This window comes from Schistocerca serialis, chromosome 7 (genome assembly GCF_023864345.2).
Source record: "Schistocerca serialis cubense isolate TAMUIC-IGC-003099 chromosome 7, iqSchSeri2.2, whole genome shotgun sequence".
NCBI classification, from domain to species: domain Eukaryota; kingdom Metazoa; phylum Arthropoda; class Insecta; order Orthoptera; family Acrididae; genus Schistocerca; species Schistocerca serialis.
Genome location: NC_064644.1, coordinates 195,384,715 through 195,407,185, shown reverse-complemented (window position 1 = coordinate 195,407,185; position 22,471 = coordinate 195,384,715). Strand labels below are relative to the sequence as shown.

At 41.9% G+C, this 22,471-nt stretch overlaps 1 protein-coding gene and 1 long non-coding RNA gene across 3 annotated transcripts in view; one reads left to right on the top strand and one right to left on the bottom strand.

The window, feature by feature from the left end:
• Nucleotides 1–22,471, bottom strand: part of LOC126412584 (protein kinase C and casein kinase substrate in neurons protein 1-like) — a 548,284-nt gene that overhangs the window by 498,095 nt on the left and 27,718 nt on the right. The window lies entirely within an intron of this gene.
• The window catches only part of LOC126412588 (uncharacterized), a 67,516-nt gene continuing 57,648 nt past the window's right edge, over nucleotides 12,604–22,471 (top strand). The window contains exon 1 of the long non-coding RNA XR_007575317.1: nucleotides 12,604–12,719. This is a non-coding gene — a long non-coding RNA (uncharacterized LOC126412588). The remainder of the gene's footprint in view (nucleotides 12,720–22,471) is intronic.

Sequence of the window (22,471 nt, the reverse complement as noted above, 5' to 3'; positions counted from 1 at the left end):
TCGATACTGTGAAAGACTGATTTTAGACGGAATGTTAGTCGCTGAAATTTAGATAATCCTTAAGTCGTTCAACCTATCCTCTACAAGCGTCTGTTACCACCTGAAATAAAACTTCTTGTGAAACGAGACAAGTATGATACGCTTAGACCTGAATCTCCGGTTTGCACAACACGAACAGTAGTAGCAATTCCAGTTCAATAGAAATGCCTTCCCAGAAATTTCATTATTCGTCAGAATTTCAAAATCTGGACTATGAAACCGTCGTCAAGTTATGAAGACAAGCGCTGTCTCAGACATTCAATTTGTGCAAGCACAGTTATTCTCGCAATCTCTTTTATATTAGGCTTGCGTCCAACGCCTTAATCGTCGTCTTGTCATTTGGATCATTTAAGTGTCAAAGGCAACACGCGTGAAATGGCGTAACAAAGTACACGAATTCCGCCAGTGTGGGCAGAGAAGCGAACAACGTTCTAGATTCAGTGAATTAGAGAAAATGTAGTGCCGCTGCGTGTGCCACAGCTGCGATGCCTTTTACACCAACAAATTCTTTGCTCTTGGAAGCAGTGGAAATGCCGCTTCATATTCGGGGACAGTTTCTGGTAGACAACTTTTTGCTGTGGAGACTCTAAAAACTTGAGTCACCAATTCATGAGATCGTGTAAATTCACTGGGTAAATTCAATTAAAGTCTCAAATGATGGGTTTAAAATTTCATGTCAATCACATGCGGGTAGCGTCTTGTTTCGCCTAATCTCTCAGCAGAACGGACGCACGCAATACCTCGAATTAGTCCAGTGTCTAGCACAGTTGCAGTGGTACTCGTGCAAGTTCTGTAGTTCACGCCGCTAGGACTAAAGAAGATCATATTTGTTTCATTAAGCGTAGTATCAATACAAACAACTTAGCAATACGGAGGGACAACAGTGTTGTTCTTACAAACACAATACAGAAGAGTATGCGTTATAGCGATACGAATTTTCACGGGATTACAGCACATCAAGGCCTCCAACAGGACTAGTGCTCCGACCTGTTTGCAAACGATGCAGCGCACAACGGGCAGTTACACATCCTTTATTTCAGAACAGCCGACCACATCCATACTGCGCACTACAGAAGGTGCGCACTATAGAAGATTGTGGTTTTTGGTTTGGACATGCGGCAGAGGATATCTAAACTCTCTGATAAGGATGCGTTTCCATAACGGAAACCTCCCCAGTCACCTCCCGAGGACACTTAAGAACCCTGATAACCAATGTCGCGGACCACCACCACCACCACCACCACAGGACGGGCGTTAGAGATTAATTTGCTCGTGCGACTCAACAAGAGATTTGAGATGATTTTCATATTTTTTTTGTATGAGCGGTACGAGAATCAGCAGGTAACTGTGCGCAAGAGACTAAACAAACTCAACACTAGTTTCCTACTAGTGTCATAACTATCGTCGCATCAGAAACTGAAGAAACTTGCAAAATAGTCACTGGAACTTTTAGATATTGCAACCAGAAGGAATTCCTAAAACAAGCAGCAACAGAATACTAATTAATGGAGAATATCGATCCGCTTTGAAGACTGCTTTACTTGACAGAAATGAAGGAGCTACAGAAGGCTATTTACAAGATGACCCATATCTTAACAGCCATGTGCGAGATGGAGATTAATAGAAGCAAAACAAAAATCGAAGTGCACAAGAGATGAGAAACAACCCATTCGTGCATCTTGAAGGCGAAAAGATGGCGCAAGTGACAATCTTCAGGTACCTCGAAAGGAGCAATACATAAGAATGTTAGAAGCACAACGCTAAAGCTAGAATATCCCAGGCAAAAGACTCACCTATACAGAAAAGAACATTGCTGATATTACATAGTATCTCTTTGAACACTCGGATTGGAAAAAGCGTTTAGTACAATTCATAAAGGAAAAACAGTGAAGCATGATTTGGAAGAGAGGGTATCCACTCCATGTAATACACCTTATAAAGAGGCGACAGCACCTTTCATCACTATCAGACGGGTCAGAAAGGGCGCAGCATTTCACCCGCGCTTTTTAATAATAGAAAGCTAAGTTTCCTGCAGGTATCAGAACAGACAAAGAGACTAATCTGAATTGTGTTTTACATGCAGATGACGCCATAATTTTAAGAAAAAGAATGATATGCAAAAAGGAATTTACCTTCTACGCAAAAAAGTTAAAAAGTTCAATACGATTACATCCACAAAGAAAACACAACTGCTTTCATTTGAAAGGGCCCCACAAAAACAAAGATACTGGTGAACCATACAGTAGTAGAACAGGTCAGCCATTCTAATTATCGGAATGTGATATAAGATTACGACGAAGATACAGACGAGAAGGTAGTAAACTATGGTAAACAATATACACGCGCTTCCGAAACAATAATTGCCATACCACAGTGCTCTACGGAAGTGAAGCGTGGGTCATTTACAAATAGGGTAGCCAGATTAAATTGACAGAATTATCTATCACTACCTGGCGAAAGGATTTGTTGAGCCAAAGGAAAACAATAAAACAGTACACATTAAAATTATTTTTTATAATTCTTAGTTTCAGCTTTCGACAAATTTCTGTTGCCTTTATTTTTTTGGTAATAAGCTTGCATTTTGCAAACTTCAAATTACAACGAATGCATAATTCTGCTTTTAACATATCGACACTCAATTTCTTTCTAACGTCAGACCATAAATGATTCATGTGACTCAAGATTCTGTTAAGATAAGCGTTGCTGCATTACCTTTCGGTAATTTCGCAAATCAATAATGAATTAGTGAAACGGAGAGTCATCTAAAAACACTGAACCACTCAAACGTCGGTACCGAACACGGGGCTGAAATACCGAACAGTTCGGTAAAAAACCGAGCACCTGGCAACGCTGTTTACAAACGATAAGGAAGGAAGATCCAGACAGGTGAAAAGATATTTGTTAGGTCTGTGAAAAGCTGTACCAGAGTACAAAGATTAAATATGTTTAACTCTAGAAACAAAACTGAAGACAATAGAAGAAAATGGAGTGAAAATCTCAACAGAATGAACTACTGCAGACTACATTACAAAGTCAGAAATTATACTCCTAGTCGGCAGAGGAAGTCTGGGAAGATCATGGAAGAAATGGGACCGCAATAGGCAAATGCCTAATACCTGAAGTGCAGGAGAAGATAGTATTTGCATGCAGAAACTTTGAAGTGAAGTACGGCGAAAAACAAAAAACAAAAGAAAAACTGCAATCTTTGAAGATGATTTGTTGGAGGAGCATGTTGAAAAACCGTTGGACTGTTACGGTCCATAATGAAGTTTAGAGGCGGGTAGGAAGGACAAGAAACGTCCATACAGACACTGCTAGAAGGAGAAACATGTTAGCCACCTAGTTCGCAATTCATCCACGTTAGCTTTCCCGACTGAAGGAATGGTAGAGGGAAGAAGATAGAGGTAACGACCGAGAAGCAAGCTTATGGATAAAATTAAAGGCGGCTGAAGATTCGAGAGCATCAACAGACTAGCGTCAAGAAGGGAGGAAATGTGAACAAGCCCATCAACTTTCGGGTTGAGGAGAAAAAGAAGAATTTAGTACTACTACTGTAAAACGGTCCCAGCTACATAGCATGTACGCCAAATGCCAAAAAAATTAAATAACTAAAAAATCGAGACTCAATGCTGGGCGCCCCGAGTGAGTAATGCAGTGACTCGTTTAGGCCGAGCAGTCCCCAGAGCGGGCGCCGACCCTGACAATGCAGCTGGGTTAGTGGGCGGTACGCTATTTTCAGGTTCGCTTGATCGGCCCTGAGCACCTGCAGGTGTTACATGTCGAACGGCGGTCAAGGCCGCGAGCCACCACAGGCAACTGTCGGTTCGGTTCATTCAACTTGATACAACCTGAGGTACTACATCAGGCTGCAAGACTAACAGTCCTCTATTTGAACATTTATAAAAAAAAAAGTCTTCATTTTTCAGTTCTTCTTTACTAGCCCACCAATCCCGATCGATTTTTTTTTTATGGTGATGGCATGAAATACCGCTCAACTGCTGTTTCCTTGTTTTTCTGCATATGCTGTCACTTTCAATTTGTAGTCCGCATCATATGAATACATTTTATGTCGTTACATTACGAAACTAGCTACAAACAATACTATTGTACTGTTACCGACAACATGAATCACTTCCAATTCAACTTGACTGGCACTGAAGACTGCAATGACGCATGCTAGATAGTGTTGTGGGTTTGTGATGGCTGCGCGGGGGGGAAAAAAATGTTAGCAAACTTGTGAATCCCCACTACTCACATTCGTCACATCGGTGTCACACAGAAACAGGTTTCCTGTGGCATCGAATATATGGCCATTTTTAAGACTGGCGGGATTTTAAATCAAGCACTGGACATTTTTGTATTAATTGCGAGTATAAGACGCACTTGAATCTTGGTGGCAATTTTTCGAAGAAAAAAGTGTTGAGTTGGCAGAAGAGCCAACACCGTGTTACTAGTAGAGGCCGAAATACACGCGTTTTAGCTCACGCAAGCTTGCGTGAGGGGGGGAAGAACTATACGGACGTGAGGTCTGGAACATGACAAGGAATTAGAATTGAGAAAGCGGACGTAATTAGTTTGATACTTAACTTTAATCCATTAATGATGAACGTCGCTCTTGACGATACATGATTCACAGTATTGTCTGTTCAGAATACATTCATAGTTACTGAATATGGCGCCTTGCTAGGTCGTAGCAAATGACTAGCTGAAGGCTATGCTAAACTGTCGTCTCTGCAATTGAGAGCGTATGTAGATAGTGAATCATCGTTAGCAAAGTCGGCTGTACAACTGGGGCGAGTGCTAGGGAGTCTCTCTAGACCTGCCATGTGGCGGCGCTCGGTCTGCAATCACCGATAGTGGCGACACGCGGGTCCGACGTATACTAACGGACCACGGCCGATTTAAAGGCTACCACCTAGCAAGTATGGTGTCTGGCGGTGACACCACAAAATGGGAGTCTAATAGTCCGTAAAATATGGTATCCATGCGATACACAGCGCCAGATTTCGCTTCTAGATGAAAAAAAAAAAGAAAAAGTGAGTCAGTCTGTAAAGTCGTCTTGTAAATCTCTGAAACAAATGTGAGCTGCACCAAAGACCTGTAGCTTTTTAGAAGGCAGTGAATACCATTTCCCTTAACAATACAGCAGCGTCAGCTGACATCTTAAACCGCAGAGTTTCACCAAATGAAGTCGACTGAATGACCCCAGATAATACGTTCAAAATCAAGTTCAAGAATTATTTATCCGTCCAATACTACAAGCCCATTTGGTACCAACATTTCATACTTTATTAAGATAATCTCGATGATGTGATAGATGTGAACGTCGTTCCTGGTGCCTTAGGGTTATAATCACTGGAGGTTATTTACGAACTTTCCTGCGCAACTACAATGTCAGAACAGCACCGGCTTGACAAGGAATTTCAAAAATGTGAAATCAATCAGTAATCTCCTTGCGTGTCAAAGTCTCAAGCTCTTGACAGACTGATATCCATATCGGCCGCGCAGGAAAGTAGCTGCCGCTAATGAGACATTAAACCGATTGGGGAAGATTGTGGTAGTCTTCATACTTAGCGATCGCGCAGTTACTAACAGGTATTACTTAACGGACGATAGACAGCTGCTCCTTCCGAACATATGCGTTAAAGGAGAAAAGGTGTAGAAAAGAAGCGTTCGTAATTATTATTCTTTACTTCCTGCACAAAAAGAAAATAGTTTTCGATGGGTGGTTTGGTTGCTTACATGTTATCCGGAATCTTTAACGTTCGATCCTCAGAAAGTCCTCTAATTTGTTACTGTTGTGACATTTGGATGACTTGTCCTTCAGAAGCTTTGTCTACCCTAAACACTACAAAATGTATTTAAACTGCAGGTACCGCCTTAATCGGCTAGCTAAGAGAGGTCACACCTCTGTGGAGGTGAAGTGCGACAATGCGATATGTAAGTACGAGTATGATATGTTTCAAATCTTTACGTTTTACTCTGTACATAGTACATACGTGCATGTTCAAAATTATATCTATAGAACTTTCAAATAGATCAGCAGTTAGTGTAACTACCTCTTGACACAGTACACTTATAGTGGACCTGCTGAACACTTTGCGCCAATCGTGTACACATAACTGATCACCAATTCACTTTTGTCATAGGTTTGCCTACGTTTAGCCATAGTTACGTGCTGTAGCAATGAAAATGCACAGCATTCCATTGTAGTCTTGATATTGGAGATCCTCCTGTAGTGTTATTTTATTCAAGTAATACTTGGGTGTGCTCTTCTATATATATTTTGAAGCCCTCCGTCGCATTTTCCCGTATACATGTGAATACTAATCTCAGGAACTACTGTAGCTAAAAAAAAAAAATGGCTCTGAGCACTATGGGACTTAACATCTGAGGTCATCAGTCCCCTAGAACTTAGAACTACTTAAACCTAACTAACTTAATGACATCACACACGTCCATGCCCGAGGCAGTATTCGAACCTGCGACCGTAGCGGTGGCGCGGTTCCAGACTGAAGCGCCAAGAACCGCTCGGCCACAAACGTCCGGCACTACTGTAGCGATTTTGATACTGTTTTCACTAATATATAGACCGATTAACGGGGAAGATTTGTGTCTAGCACCACCTATTATAAAGAAGTCGTTGGGCAGTAGATACTTACAAGGGAAACTCCCCCCTCCCTCAGATTTAGTAGTAAGAGGGCCCAGAGGAAAGCCCGTCAAAAACTGAAGGCAGATAAAGCACAAAAACAGGAAGCAGGTGTACTGGACTGTGACGAAAAAGCAAAGTACAAACAGTGAACGGCCCAAGAACAAGAAGTGCAATGTACGTAGAGCAGCTTAGTAGACAACTGGCGTCGTGGTTACGATGTTGGACTGCCACGCGGGCGAGCCGCGTTCAAACCTCAAACACGCGCGTGTGTTTGATGTTTGGTTTGTGTGGCGCTCAACTGCGCGGTCATCAGCGCCCGTACAAGACCCAATTATTACACAGTCCAATTTTTTTTATCACAGTCCAGTCTAGCCACTGCCACAAATGATGATAATGATGAGGACAACACAAACACCCAGTCCCAGGACAGAGAAAATCCCCAACATGGCCGGGAATCTAACCCGGGACCTCGTGATCCAGAGGCAGCAACTCTAGCCATCTTATATTCTCTTTATTCAAATTAGATTCTGTGTCTTGGTGTAACGTCCGTTTGCAACAGCGAGGTGTGAGGCAGGGACCTATAATGACAGTTGATTCTGCGCAGTTACACCAGTAGCTGCCGAAAGGGAGTGCCTTTCTAATGGGAACCCCAAACATCTGATGACAAGTCACCCGACTCCACCGGAAAACACGTCTAGTTTGTCATACAAGGCGTTAATGACAGTACGTGTGTCATATGATAGGAATCTCTTATCGACGCACCTAATTTGTAAGACTCTTAAGTGAATGAGATAAGTCTCCTTGCCTGATTTAGGTGTTGGTATGGCTGTGAATGTGATCACTCCCAAGGAAATGATGAAAACATAATAGTTTGTCACATAAACTGCAACAAAAATGAACGCAACAGTTTCACAATCACACAGTTTCTCTTCGCTCTGTCAAATCATATGTTTTTAACGTTTTCGAACTTGCGATCGGTTTTGGAAGTCTTAAATCTTGAATTCCTTTGTTGTAACATAGTTGACACCCGTTTATTTGTTGTTTTCATTTCTGTGAGACGTTTATATTAGATCTCGCCTGCTCTCACTACTCAACACATTTATTGCGACGGTAACGTATTCTCACCACATGGCTCACATTCTATAACCAATATACAGTATGGCAACTGCCAAGATTACAGAAAGAAAACGAACATTTCAGTGATCGTTCGGAGAGTTCATAATGTTGTGGAATTAAATAAATAAGTAAGTGGCACGTGAGAGTTTCGAACACGGCTCACCCGCTTGGCAGTCCAACACTATGACCACTTAGCCACGATGCCGTTCCTGTCTGAAGCTGCTCCTTATTGCACTTCTTATTCCTGGACTGTTCACTGTTTCTATTTTGCTTCTTTTCACAGTTCAGTACATCTTCCTGTTTTCATGCTTGATCTGTGTTCAGTTTTGGACGGGCTATCCACTGGGGCCATCTTACCACTCAATCTAAGGGGATGCAATGGGTTCAAATGGCTCTGAGCACTATGGGACTCAACTGCTGTGGTCATAAGTCCCCTAGAACTTAGAACTACTTAAACCTAACTAACCTAAGGACATCACACACATCCATGCCCGAGGCAGGATTCGAACCCGCGACCGTAGCGGTCGTGCGGTTCCAGACTGTAGCGCCTTTAACCGTTCGGCCACTCCGGCCGGCGGATGCAATGGGTAGTTTCCCTTATTAGGTTAGTGCTACACGTGCGAAGCTAGTTAAACACTTAAAACTTCGGTTCATTCCGCATAATAGTACGCCACGTATCAGCAACAGGCCCCTCACTTTATCTTTACACGGAAACACGACGTTGCACATTTGTCGCACAAGGGTGGGACCCACTGTTCATTGACGTATGACTGTGTTGCACTCCGTACCATGAGAAGTTTCCCCGATACATGCTGCTTCTCTATGACGTCGATACTAAAATATTTTAGGTCTGCTCAAGTTTACAGACACAAGGATCTGTGTATTCAAGGTCTCTCTCCTACTTTCTGAACTTAGTCGATGCACTCCTGCGTATCTTTTTTGACCAACGCTCGTGAAAAAAAAGCAAGGTTCGGGGTTGGTTCGAGTCTCTGTTCAGTTTGAAGTTGTCTAAACGTTTCAAAACAGTTCTCGCTCCCATGGAGAACGAAACATTCATTCAAGAGTTCTGGATCCCGAGAACACAATATTTCACCCTTAAGTGTTCCTCTTATAAACAGAACAGAAATTACGAAGGTTTGCAGCCGGCAGTGGATTCTGAGGAATACGAGGAAGTAGCATTTCCAACATTCAGAGGTCTCTGGTTAACTGAGATTAGGAAAAACTAGTGGTATGTAGCAACACAGGAAACGAACGGGCAGTACCCGTTATTACTTGAAGTGTATTTCTAGACTGATGTGTATGAGAATATGGCAAGCAGTGTTCCCAAATTTCAATTACTCTCTCAATTAAAAAAAAAACCCTCCTACGAACTGGTGGGGGGGGGGGGGGAGGGGGGGACGGCGGAGGCGGGGGCGGCGCCGCAAGATATGTAAAAATTTACATCACCTACAGAAGCATAATCTCCATTTGTTTTTTTTTTTTTAATTTAATTCATCAGTTGAACTTAGAAATTAAATTGTAATATTGGTAGTTTCTAGCGTCTATTCAATCATTCTTTGCAATGAGCATGGAGTATGTACCCAGATTGCATGATTTACAAGAAATTACACTACATTACCGTAGGATTTCCAACTACAAAGACATTAAGTTTGTAACGTCAGCAGTCTTTGAAAGCATGTTAAAAATTGTTCAGTGGATATAAGTAAGCCATCGTGACAAACACGTAGGGCATAAAAGTTTAAAACAAAGCAGTGATTCAACTGAATAATTATGAGGGGAAACATGGATAAGTTATTTTGGTGTGCTACGAAGTACTTAAAGATACCGTTTTTACAAGCATTAAACCACTTTAAACTTTGGATATCAGCCGTAAAAATCTGTTGAATAACATTAGGGAGCAGATGTTAACACGACATTCATATAAAGCATTAAGTACTACTTCAGATTTGGCTCCTTTCAGGAGGCACGCCCAAGATACTGACGAAGTTTCCGTAGTGTTACTTAGACGCTGGCAGCCTTCAATACTGTTACTGATTTTCTCCGAGTTATCCGCATATATTAACGTTACTAAGTGATTACTGAATTACTATTTTGTCGAAAACTTACATTTTGATACCATGGCTAGGTACCAAATCAAGTTTGATTCTTGCAAAGAGGAAAATAGTGTTAAAAGAAGTAACAGTTGAAACACAAGAACAAATATTTAGCATCAAAGATTCTAAACGTCAATGGTTCAAAAATTCGCGCCAGTAAATTACGAAGTAGGAAGTGTTAGTACGTTCAAATATATTACAACGGATGTTACTTCGTGTTGGTGAGCACATATTTGCGGACTAGGTTTGAGATGGTGTGCCGTGAGTAAAAATGAAAACAGAGTGTTCGCAGTAGAGGAATAGGAAGAGAGAAATCTTTAAACTTGCATTCCTTTTTTCGTTGAAATTTTACGCTATTTAAATTCGCCAAATGCATTTCAGGGAGGAAACCCATAATCTGATCCAGCGAACAGAATAATTTTGAACTTATCTCGTACAATTGGAACGTTGTTTTAGAGACAAAATGCACTTCTCCAATTCATACACTTTTATACGGAAACCGGTAGTTGAATCATTATAATGATACCAGGAAATTTAAGTCCGCTGTGTTAGCTACATTATCTTCGTAATAAGATAACTTTCTCTACGATTCCTACATAGAAATTACTAGAAGTTCGCAGCACCTTACGAAATGTCCGGTTCTGATTCCTATTAAACAAAGTTATGTAAAATCATAAGCTGCATCACCATTACAATTATATACAGCCGGTAACGACATAATAAATCGCTAAATAATCTAAGACGAAAAAAGATTGTACGACAAAGGGCAAGTAATTTACTTGTGTATAGTCTACTGATACATTCACAGTATGGTGCAACTCACAGCCTTGACAACAACAACGCAGTTCTTGTGACCTCCAGAAGCCCTTCGCTAGTGATACCAACATAATGATTACAAAAATCTCTTCTTAAATGCAACAAAATTTTGTTTCCTGCTGCGCAGACCAATGGAAATGTCTGACAGCAATAAGGAAATTGACAAATAAGCTTACACGACAATACGAATCAGTCAGTGCTTTGTAACGTAGAAGAATTATTTCCCACCATCACGGATTAGAGCCTCAACTAATGTTACAAAAATTATATCCGTTACAATGTCATTTTCCATCTTTATCTCACTGCGAAACGAAATCGGATACCTGGCCGATTACATAAAAACTAATCGTAGGACAGACAAGACGCCGGACTACGATTCATTGGAAGAATCCTCAGGAAATGGGAGTCCGTCAACAAAGGAGGTAGCTTACAAAATCTTCATTGGGGCAACACTTGACTACCGCTCGTCAGCACGGCACTCCTCTTAGACAGGAAATAGAAAGGAGCCAAAGAAGAGCAGCGCATTTCGTTGCAGTTTCATTCAGGAAGAACCAACCAACTCCAGTGGGAGACGCTGCAAAAGAGGCGTTCTCTACCACAATGTGACTATTGTTAAAGTTCAGAGAGGATACGTTACTAGAAGAGTCAACTAATATATCGCTTCCTCCTATATATACCTCGCGAAAGGACCGTGAAGATAAAATCAGAGAGATTCCAGCACATACGGAGGCTAACGGCAATGGTTCTTCCCGCGAACCATTCGCGACTGGAACAGGAAAGGGGGATGGAGGGAGACTGACACTGGTACACAAAGTACCCTCCGCCACAGGCCATAAGGTGGCTTGCGGAGTATAGCGTGTAGACTTAGATGTAAATATAGGCATTGCGCGTAATTTATTCCTCTGTGGTTATAGTCCAAATTAAGGACGTGTGCATCGTGTTAGATTTATCGAACAATCAGCGTATGTGAAGGAAAATCTTTGCTGGACCCCTTCAACAGTGAGTAGACATTAAGGCCGCCAACGTATCTGCCAATTTTATAACCTGAACAGAAATGCGGTTATCTAGATAATTACAGAGAATACAGAAATTATCTTTATTTAGCCAAGTAGCTTTCAAAAGCGCTACATAGCTTGAATCTGTGGCTAAGCCATCGTCAGGAAATAATCAGAAAGTGCTTCTACATCTACACACTGCAAACCACAGTATAGCAAATGATGAAAAGTATTTGGTGCCAATACTAACATGCGTGCGAAGTGAGAGAAAAGTAACTTTATACAGGAAAATGACTTCATAATAAGGTCAGAAAAGGGTAAGGAGCGTAACTGAATAAAATTTCCCAGATATAATATTACACGTCTGAATTCTGAAACTACCGACGTATAAAGACGACAGTCAATGAGTGACAAGCGCGCTTGAGTTTGTGGTCTTTAAGGGGAGACGGTGGCAGTCTTACACTGATATCTCTGTAACTCCGTATTTCTGTCATTTTTTGTTCAACCTTACTGAAATTTTGTACTCTTATGTATAGGGATCCAATATACTTTAAATAATTTTTACAGAATCTTTAATAAAATTTTAATGCTGCGAGAGAATTTTGAATAAAGTTCACTTTTTCATTTTTTCCGCACAATTTTCGCAAATTTTTTTGTATGCTCAAATAGTCTACACTAATAAATGTACAAAGAGCGTTCAAAAAGTTTTGCACAGTCGTCTAATTTTCTTTATTTTTTTTCAGGAGGAAAATGGAATTTTTTGTGAACATAGGCTTTGAACATTTAGCTGTAAGTTGGTATATATAAAAGTATTTTCTTTTATTTACAGGTGAGCCATAATGGACCGTGAAGTATATGTCAGGTTGCGATAACGGTCGGTGATAGAGTTCCTCTTCAAGACCGGCGATGACTCTGCCACATCGATTCACAGGAAGTTGCTCCCTGTTTGTGGGGAGGACAAAGTGGATCGCAGCAGTATCCAGTGGTGGTTGCAGAGGTTTATAGAAGGTGATTTCTCTCTACCGGACAATCCACGATGCGGTAAACCATCGACTGCAATGAGTATATAACGAGACCATTGATCAAATTATCCAAAATGACAAGATGTGTGACGACACGAAAACTTGCTGAAATGACTCGTTTGTCATTGGGTAGTGTGATAACAGGGTCAGCTCATCAGACTACACCATGACAATGCCAAACCCCTTACAGCCCTAATGACGCAGGAGAAAAATCAGGAAAATGGGTTGGAAAATTGTTCGTCACCCTCCCTACAGTCCGCACTTGGCTCCTCTTTGCTCATCTGAAGGCCCCCCTGCGCGGTAAAACATTTGATAGTGAGAAAGATCTTATTTACTGTGTCAAGCGATGGTGTAAAAGTCAATCCCCAGAATTTTACCAAAGTACATTTACATCATGGAAAGAACGTTGGGCCAGATGCGTCACAGCTGACTGAGGCTACATTGAGTAGGCTCAATGTATAGCTAAATGTTCCAAGTAAGTTAACAAAGAATTTCATTCTCCCCCTTCACAAAATAAAAAAAAAATTAGACGACAGTGCAAAACATTTTTGGACGCCATTTGTACAAATAAGTGCAATAACTTTTTGGTAAATTACTTCTATTATTTTCTGTGATATTTTGGATTTGAACATTTTAATGGCAAATTTAAAATGGCAAATTTTCCATATATTATCAACCATAAGACTGTTTATAATGTCTAGATTAAAATTTTGTTCCATTAAATATTACTTCCATATAAAATAATGTATGTGCCAAATTTCAGCGAAAACCTTCGAGTAATTTCTGATGTGTGGGTTTCTGAAAGGCGAAAACCTTAAGTTGCAGAAAAATCGTTTTAAATTTTGGATGAAATTTTTTAAAAAGGTTTTAATCATACCTTAGCTAAAACTCCCCATATCTATTCCAACATTCCTCCTCCTCCTCATCATCATCATCTGGAGCTCTTCTCTCTTCTGCCAAGCATTTTTTTCTATATTCAGTGCTGAAGTCTCCGCTTTCGCGATTCGTTGCTGATCGATGATTCGCAGTATATGCTGAGTGAAGACTACAGGTGAAAAGCCCAGCTTGCTGAGGATGTCAAGCCTTGCCACATTCCCGACAAAACACTGCTGCATATTCCGAAGCAGAAATCTTCACTATCAAATCATAACAAACACAGTCTTTGGGCGTCTCTTCCAAATACGAGCAAAGAAACTTTCATTTGAGTTCTGCGTTTTGCCGTACAGACATTTTTATAGCAGTTCTCGTGAAGACAGTGATCGAAAAGTTGATTTAATGGTCACTGCAAGCTCACAAGGAAGGTTATTTTTGGCTGTAAACTTCCCCACTTTCCTTGCTTTTCAGAAATTTGTCGACAAGTAATGAAACTGAAAGCCCCGCACTGACTTTCTCATACTATCTAAATCTGCGAGGTTAATTCTAATTGCAGCAACATAACAGACTTGCTGGCTGACAGTTCTCTTCTTTGTTAGTCTATTTTTACCTCCAAGTGGCTTCCCATCCTCCAGTAGCTTGACTTTACTGTCATCAAGTCTTCCGAGTCGTCCACTCATCCTCCTCTGAATATGGCCTACGTGCTCCGGTTTTTCAATAGTGCAATCTTTTCCGTAGGGCTGACTTTCAACTACATTCTTGAAAGCACTAGAGTCTCCATCTCCTAACTAGTATACGTATCTCACTCCATACTTTCGCAAATGCAAATGGAAAAAGTGGGCATGGCACATAACACAAAATACTGTTTTACTTTTTTTATTCAATTTGTAGGTCGAATTTCAATGAAAAAATTAGGGATAATAACCTCACTTATATCTACTTTCAACTAAGCAAATAAAGAATGTAGTGGTTTTTCATTATTTCTACCAGTCTCCTAACTTGCCACAGCAAATACTTGTTAGACTAAAGTGGGCAGATACTAATTAAATTAGCTGAGCGTAGTAGTTCCTGCTACGTAGAACCTCAAATTGCTATCCACCACGTTTCCGTGATGTTTCTTGGTTACGGCTTCACAGAGGTAGATTTCAGACCTATGCTTATCTGGAAAATTTTACACGATTCGACATTTCCTAACTGCTCTGAACTTGTTATCAGGTTGTTTTTCACCACGCTGCTGCACATTGTTTCGGAGTCTACGTTAAGCTGAGCAGGGTTAGTCAACTGAAAGGCTGGAGGAATCAAACCAGACTCTGAGATGACGGCCCGTTTAGTTATTCTTAACACCAGAAACGAGTCAGCAACTTTTGTCATATCTTTCATTACTTACCGAAATGATTAGCTCTCGGGATCTCTAACCGTGCATGAAATATTAGGATTAAGCAAGGCACTGCATTTTGCTGCTAAAAAGACGTATCACCTCGAATTTCACGTCGTCGTCTTTCAGGAAATACCTGCCACGCCATCGTTTCTTCATCTGTTAAACAAGGAAGACGCTATTGGGTACCGTGTCAGGAGAATACGGGAAGTGGGACAAAATCTGACGGTCCAAAGACTCAGCACGAGTGACGTTCTGTGCGGAATAGCCTGGGGCGTTGAGCTGAGCAACAAATGTCTCTGAGTGTTCCCTGTGATTCTTGATCCAAAAAGCCTTTCATAACATCATTAGAAGATTGCAATACTATACTCTTTTACCAGAGTGCCTTTTTGGGCGTAATCTGCAAGGACCGCACCACGACAGCCACCAAAAAGCTCAGAATCACTTTGTCAGATGATGGTTGGGTCTTCATATTTCCCGACTGTGGCAAATTCAAACATTTCACTTCAAGTTTTGGTCCTCTGCCTGCGGGCGACAGTGAGACACACAGCACACGTTTATGGTGATTAGGCGGCTACAGAAGTCATCTGGATTGGCCTAACACAGGGCACATTTCCGCTACCGTCACGGTTCAATGGCTTTTCTAAATTAGTGAGAACAGCCGCAGAACCCAGATGGAAGCGAACTTTGTAATGTTTCAAATGTCATAAAAGATGTTGAAACACTGAGGCTGCCATCTTCTCTTGCGATCCCTGGTTCTTTTATTAGGTTTTCTGTCATTCAGACTCGTTTAACCACATTGCATGCGTTTGCAGCATCTATCACTGCGTGATGCGAAAGTGCTTTGTTACCGTATATTTCACGAAATCGGCATTAACAGATGCACCATCTTTCACCTTCGAATGCAGAAAAAGAATTAGCTTAAGACACATAGAAAGTACAATGCTGGTATTAGAATCGACTTTGCTAAAAGAATGGATAGGTTGACAGGAGGTATGCTGGCGCATCACGGAATAGTTAAGCTGGAGGTGAAAGGAAGTTAGATTATAAATTATACACGGAGACCTAGGTACGAATACAGTAAGCAGGTTCAAATGCTGTAGGTTGCAGTGGTCAGGGATGGACAGTTTTTAATACATATATCGATGTTCACAAAAGACATCAGCATTATCGGAAAAAACAAAAAAAAAAAACGGTTTTTTGGCCCCTCCATAGGGGACAGAAATCTCGGGAGTGAAACACTTATACGTGTTCCATGCATGAAATATTGCACTTACCGTAAACATTTCAAACAAGAGTTCATGTTCCACTAAATATGAGTGCAGTGATGTGCGCCTTTATACGGTATCTTGAGTAACTTTTACAGTGCTTGTATCTTTTCTTGATCCAGGGGTAAGAGCAGCGTACATTCTGCTTCATAGTCGGGAGCAGGGAGTGGTGATTTCCACCATCCTCAAGCAACGTATTGTACGCCGCGTGTCTATCCTTTGCAATGGTACAAATGGCATACGGAAGCAACAACCTTTCATGAATATGCAGTATAGATACAATCATGTTAAAAACTGGTGCTCCTATGTAGTATTGAATAAGAAATTAAATTAAGCCCATTATAAGACATTTACTGTTAATTGGAAAGACTGGTAGTAGCTGTAATGGGCTAGAAATCTGCCAATGAGAACTATAGTGTCTACGAGTCAAGAAAACACAGACAATAAAAAAAATATCGTTTCTGAAATCCAACATTTAATATCTATTAATCTAAATATCGATAATTTAGTTATCAGTGGGATATATCTAAATTATCATGAAAAATATAGAATTTTGATGTGACGATATTTTTGCCCATCCCCATTGGTTGTTATCCGGTCTCGTAAACTGACATATGGCCGGGAGAGCGGTGTGTTTACCACATGCCCCTCCATATCCTCAATCCAGTAACGCCGGCGGATGAGGATGACACGGCGGCCGGTCGGTACCGTTGGGCTTTCATGGCCTGTTCGGGCGGAGTTCAGTTATGTTTTTTTTAGTGGTTGTTATTCAGAGATGAAAGGTTTGACGAGAATAAACTAGCTGTGAGACGTGACAAGACCGCAAGACGACGACAAACAATTTAACATCAGGCTGACTCATTTTGTTTCGCATACTCTAACGACGTGCTACGGTACTGTGCCGCGGTGGCTTCAATGGTTATCTGGAATGCAGACAAGTACTTGATAAACGAAAAAAAATAATTACATAACTATTTTTTTGAGGTCATAAACTTTACGACTACCCCTCAAGCATATATATATATATATATATATATATATATATATATATATATATTAAAAAGAAGGAACGTGGTGACGATACTAACTGTTGTTGTTGTTGTTGTTGTCTTCAGTCCAGAGACTGATTTGATGCAGCTCTCCATGCTGCACTATCCTGTCCAAGCTTCTTCATCTCCCATTACGTACTGCAACCTACATTCTTCTGAATCTGCTTATTGTATTCATATCTTGGTCTCCCTCTACGATTTTTACCCTCCATGCTGCCCTCCAATACTAAATTGGTGATCCCTTGATGCATCAGAATATGTCCTACCAACATATCCCTTCTTCTAGTCAAGTTGTGCCACAAATTTCTCTTCTCCTCAATTCTATTCAGTACCTCCTCATTAGTTATGTGATCTACCCATCTGATCTTCAGCATTCTTCTGTAGCACCACATTTCGAAAGCATCTATTCTCTTCTTGTCTAAACTATTTATCGTCCATGTTTCACATCCATACATGGCTACACTCCATACAAATACTTTCAGAAAAGACTTCCTGACACTTAAATCTATACTCGATGTTAACAAATTTCTCTTCTTCAGAAATGCTTTCCTTGCCATTGCCAGTCTACATTTTATATCCTCTCTGCTTCGACCATCATCAGTTATTTTGCTCCCCAAATAGCAAATCTCATTTACTACTTTAAGCGTCTCATTTCCTAATTTAATTCCAGCAGCATCACTCGATTTAATTCGACTACAGTCCATTATCCTCGTTTTGCTTTTGTTGATGTTCATCTTACATCCTCCTTGCAAGACACTGTCCATTCTGTTCAGCTGCTCTTCCAGGTTCTTTGCTGTCTCTGACAGAATTACAATGTCATTGGCGAACCTTAAAATTTTTATTTCTTCTCCATTGATTTTAATTCCTACTCCGAATTTTTCTTTTGTTTCCTTTACTGCTTGCTCAATATACATGGGGAATAGACTACAACTCTGTCTCACTCCCTTCCCAACCACTGCTTCCCTTTCATGCCCCTCGACTCTTGTAACTGCCATCTGGTGTTTGTACTAATTGTAAACAGCCTTTCGCTCCCTGTATTTTACCCCTGCCATCTTCAGAAGTTGAAAGCGAGTATTCCAGTGAACATTGTAAAAAGCTTTCTGTAGGTCTACAAATGTTAGAAACGTAGGTTTGCCTTTCCTTAATCTATTTTCTGAGATAAGTCGTAGGGTCCGTATGGCCTCACGTGTTCCAACACTTGTGCGGAATCCAAACTGACCTCCCCCAAGGTTGCCTTCTACCAGTTTTTCCATTCGTCTGTAAAGGATTTGTGTTAGTATTTTGCAGCCGTGGCTTATTAAACTGATAGTTCGGTAATTTTCACATCTGTCAACAACTGCTTTCGTTGGGATTGAAATTTACTAACTGTATCTGAATTACTGGCAGACAAATAGACAGCCACGAGTGGAGGAGCGCGAACCGGGTGGATTTTTTAATGCGATCAATTAGTGGCAGTGAGGGGGGCTGGGAGGTGGGGCAGTAAATAGCGTGGGCGTCGCGTGCACGTGTCGTGCCGCGTCCCGGGCTGTGGCAGCGGCGGCTATTGATTGTGGCCGCGCGGGCGGCGTGGGAGGCTCGCGAGGCTGGCGGCGCCTTTAGGCGGGGGCAGAAACGTCGCGCCGACGGGCTCTGGCGGCCAGCGCTCTGGGAAAACACTCTTCACAACGACGTGGAGAACGCGACACTGGATGACACTAGCAGCAGACAGTTTACAAGGCAGCAGCTAGGGCCATATCAGTCTGCTGTGGCTCACACACAACAATCAACATTTACACTGATACACACGGGATACATTCTAATATCGTGTCGGACCACCTCCTCCCTGGCGTAGTGCCGCAGAGCGACGTGACATAGGCTCGACAAGTCGTTGCAAGACCCCTGCAGAAATTTTGTGCCATACTCTCTCTATAACCAACCATGGCTGCGAAAGTGTTCCTGGTGCAGGATTTTATGCACAGACCTCTCAGTTATGTCTCATAAGCGTTCGATGGGATCTGGGTGGCCAAATCATTAGCTCGAATTGTCCAGAATGTTCTTTCGATCATTTGCGAACAATTGCGGCCCGGTAGCATGACATCGTTGTTTGGGAACATGATCATGAATGGCTTCATATGGTCTCCATGAAGCCGAACGTAACCATTTCCAGTCAATGGTCGGTTCAGTTCGACGAGAGTATCCATTCCGTTCCATGTAAACCCTTTCTACATCATTCAAGAGAACTGTGACTGGGGATGAGAGTTGGTGCTAAGGATAAAATCCAGAATCAAAGAAAGTGCAGTGTCAGTGGAAAACTCAAACGTCGCCACGATCCAAGAAAGCACGTCAAACTCGAATCAATGTGAAACCAGCGTTGAGGTGTATTTCTTTTATGTCAATGGCATTGTCCACAAGAAATTTGTTCCTCCAGGACGAACAATGAACCAAAATTTTTATATGGGCGTGTTACGAAGATTACGGGAGTGTGCGACAAAAACGGCCAGGACTGCGGAGAAATGGGAACTCGTTTCTCCACCATGACAATGCTTCAACCCACACAACTCATACGGTCCGACAGTTCACAGCAAAAAAAAACAACATGGTGCTTGCGCCTCATCCACCCGATCTGATTTTGTTTGTTTGTTTCCACGGATGAAGCGAAGTCTGAAACGAAAGCGATTCGATAATGTCGATGATGTCAAAGAAAACACGCTAATGGCTTTGAACAAAATTCTGCCTCAAGAGTTCCACAACTGTTTTCAGCAGTAACAAAACCGTTGGGACAAGTGCATTAATGCAATTGAACAGTACTTTGAAGGGCACCAAAGTACTTTGAATGTAGAGTTCTATAAAAATTCTGGTTCTTTTGGGTCCCCCGTCGTACAACAGTAATTGATATGCCTTCACGGCATTTCACGATATCTTCAGTGTGGGTGCACCCTAGGTCCCACTTTTCGCAGGAATCATGCTAAACGCTGCAAGCAGTGAGGATGGTGGACAGGGGTCCGCTACGGAAGTAGTGTGCACCAAGTTGGGAATTTGGGTTGGACGGGAAGTGTACATGATAGCTGAAACGCTTAAGGCGACCGCTCGCGTAAAGCAAGAAATCGGGGTTCGGCAGAAATTTTCGGTTGTCTACACTGAATTATTTTAGTGTCCTCATGTGGCTGACGTCCGTATTCCTCTTTCATCATGTATGTATACGGCCGCGGAATACTGTACGTCTGGTGTCTATTCTTTCGGACATGTCCGCAACAACAGACACCACACACGTAACAGCAATAGTAGTACCTCGGCCTGATATACAGTGTAGCTTGTTTTCTGAGGTTTCCCGTAAAATGTATCCAAATGTTGTCTGTGCATGCACGTACAAGATATAGCCTCTGTAAACCGGATTTTGTGAGAACAAGAACTTTCTAGCTCCACATGTACGTTCAAATTCACAGATGCAGCCCGAGAATTCGGATGAATCGTTTCGAAACGCACTGTATTATCCTTATTCCGACAGGCATGCAAGTGTCCTACAATGATTGAACGCTGTGGCTACATATCCTCTCTGCTGCATTCACTCCTGCTTGTGTGTCACAATGTACTGAATAACGTGAACAGTCTCGTGTCTCTTCCCCCCCCCCTCCCCCCGCCCCCAACACCTCAACCATCGTGGATATATCCACTTTACGAAATGAAAATACTCCTATTGGTACCAAACCGGACGCATTGGATTGATACAAGTGCAGTGGCTTTCCAGTCCTAACCAGATTCTGTGACATGACTGATCGTGGGCAACACAGCGAACAGCTAAAGCCAAGCGGTGCAATCCGGGCCGAACGCGTTCAATGCGCTTCAATCCGCGTCATCTCTGCACAAGGGTTCACTGAGAGTCTGCCCTTTGAGCACATACTGTGCGGCCTCTGGTGTGAGTCGGAAAAAAGAAACCGCGGTAATCTCCCTATTCATGTATTTTTCATGATGAATGGCTTTTTTTATCCCGCCGACTGTACATGCGGATAGAGCAATATTGAACTTCCTGGTAAAATAAAACTGTGTGCCGGACCAGAGACTCGAACTCGGAACCTTTGTCTTTCGCGGGAAAGTTTGGAAGGTATGAGACGAGGTACAGGCGGAACTGAAGCCGTGGGGGCGTGAATCGTGCTTCGGTAGCTCAGATGGTAGAGCGCTTGCCCGCGAAAAGCAAAGGTCGCGAGTTAGAGTCTCGGTGCGGCACACAGTTTTAATCTGCCAAGAAGTTTCACATCAGCGCGCACACTGTTGCAGAATAAAAATTTCGTTCTGGAAGCACTATACTTCGTAGTACCCTACAGTACTCTTCACGAAGTGACAACGCTCGTAGTAATTCCCAAATTTAGTAACACTTGTACATAAACCAAGCTCTCCCTGTTACCACAGCGTAGAGAGACGGGGAAAAAAAAAGCCAGCTGTGACAAACAGAATGGAACTACGAACAGAACTGTTTTACGCCTTTTTTTCCCCCCGACACTAAATACAATCTGTGTGGAACGTTTTCGCGTACGACACGTTCTTCGCTCTCCGAGCACTTCATATGAATATTGTATAGTTTGTTGGAGTCAATGTCATTCTGACACACGTTTTCCAATCTCGAATTGAAAGAGTGTCGCAGCTGACTACGAGGAACTTGGAAGCACTACAGATTTTCTTGTAAAAAGGACACAGGATTGTTCACCTGATCAAACCATAGCGATATGCGATTTAGCTTGGGCCTCCCAAATCATTAAAGGTGTATCAGGGTGGTTACCACTACCACTACGGAATGGCCGATGATTCCTGCTTCTTCGCCCATTATGGAACGTTGCAAAACGAAGAAAATTCTTATGCTGAAATTATCACCACCACTATAAGATTTCCGACGTTACTAGAAAAGGAACGGAATCGTCTTAGCAACACCTAAACCTACGGATTCGGCATTAATATGGGCAATTTTCGATTATTTTCACATGTGATCTCCCTCCCAACCACACCAATACAATATTTCTTACTACCGTGCACTAAGGCTGATGGAAATTCCTCTAGCATTTTCAGAGCAATGCTCAGACGTCACCCTGACCCCTCCTCTACACCAAACGCTATGAGTACTAGGGTTGTTCTAGTCCTATGACATTCTGTACAGACAGTAAGCAACATAAGTACTACGCTTGAAATTAATACAGGTGTTCCAGAA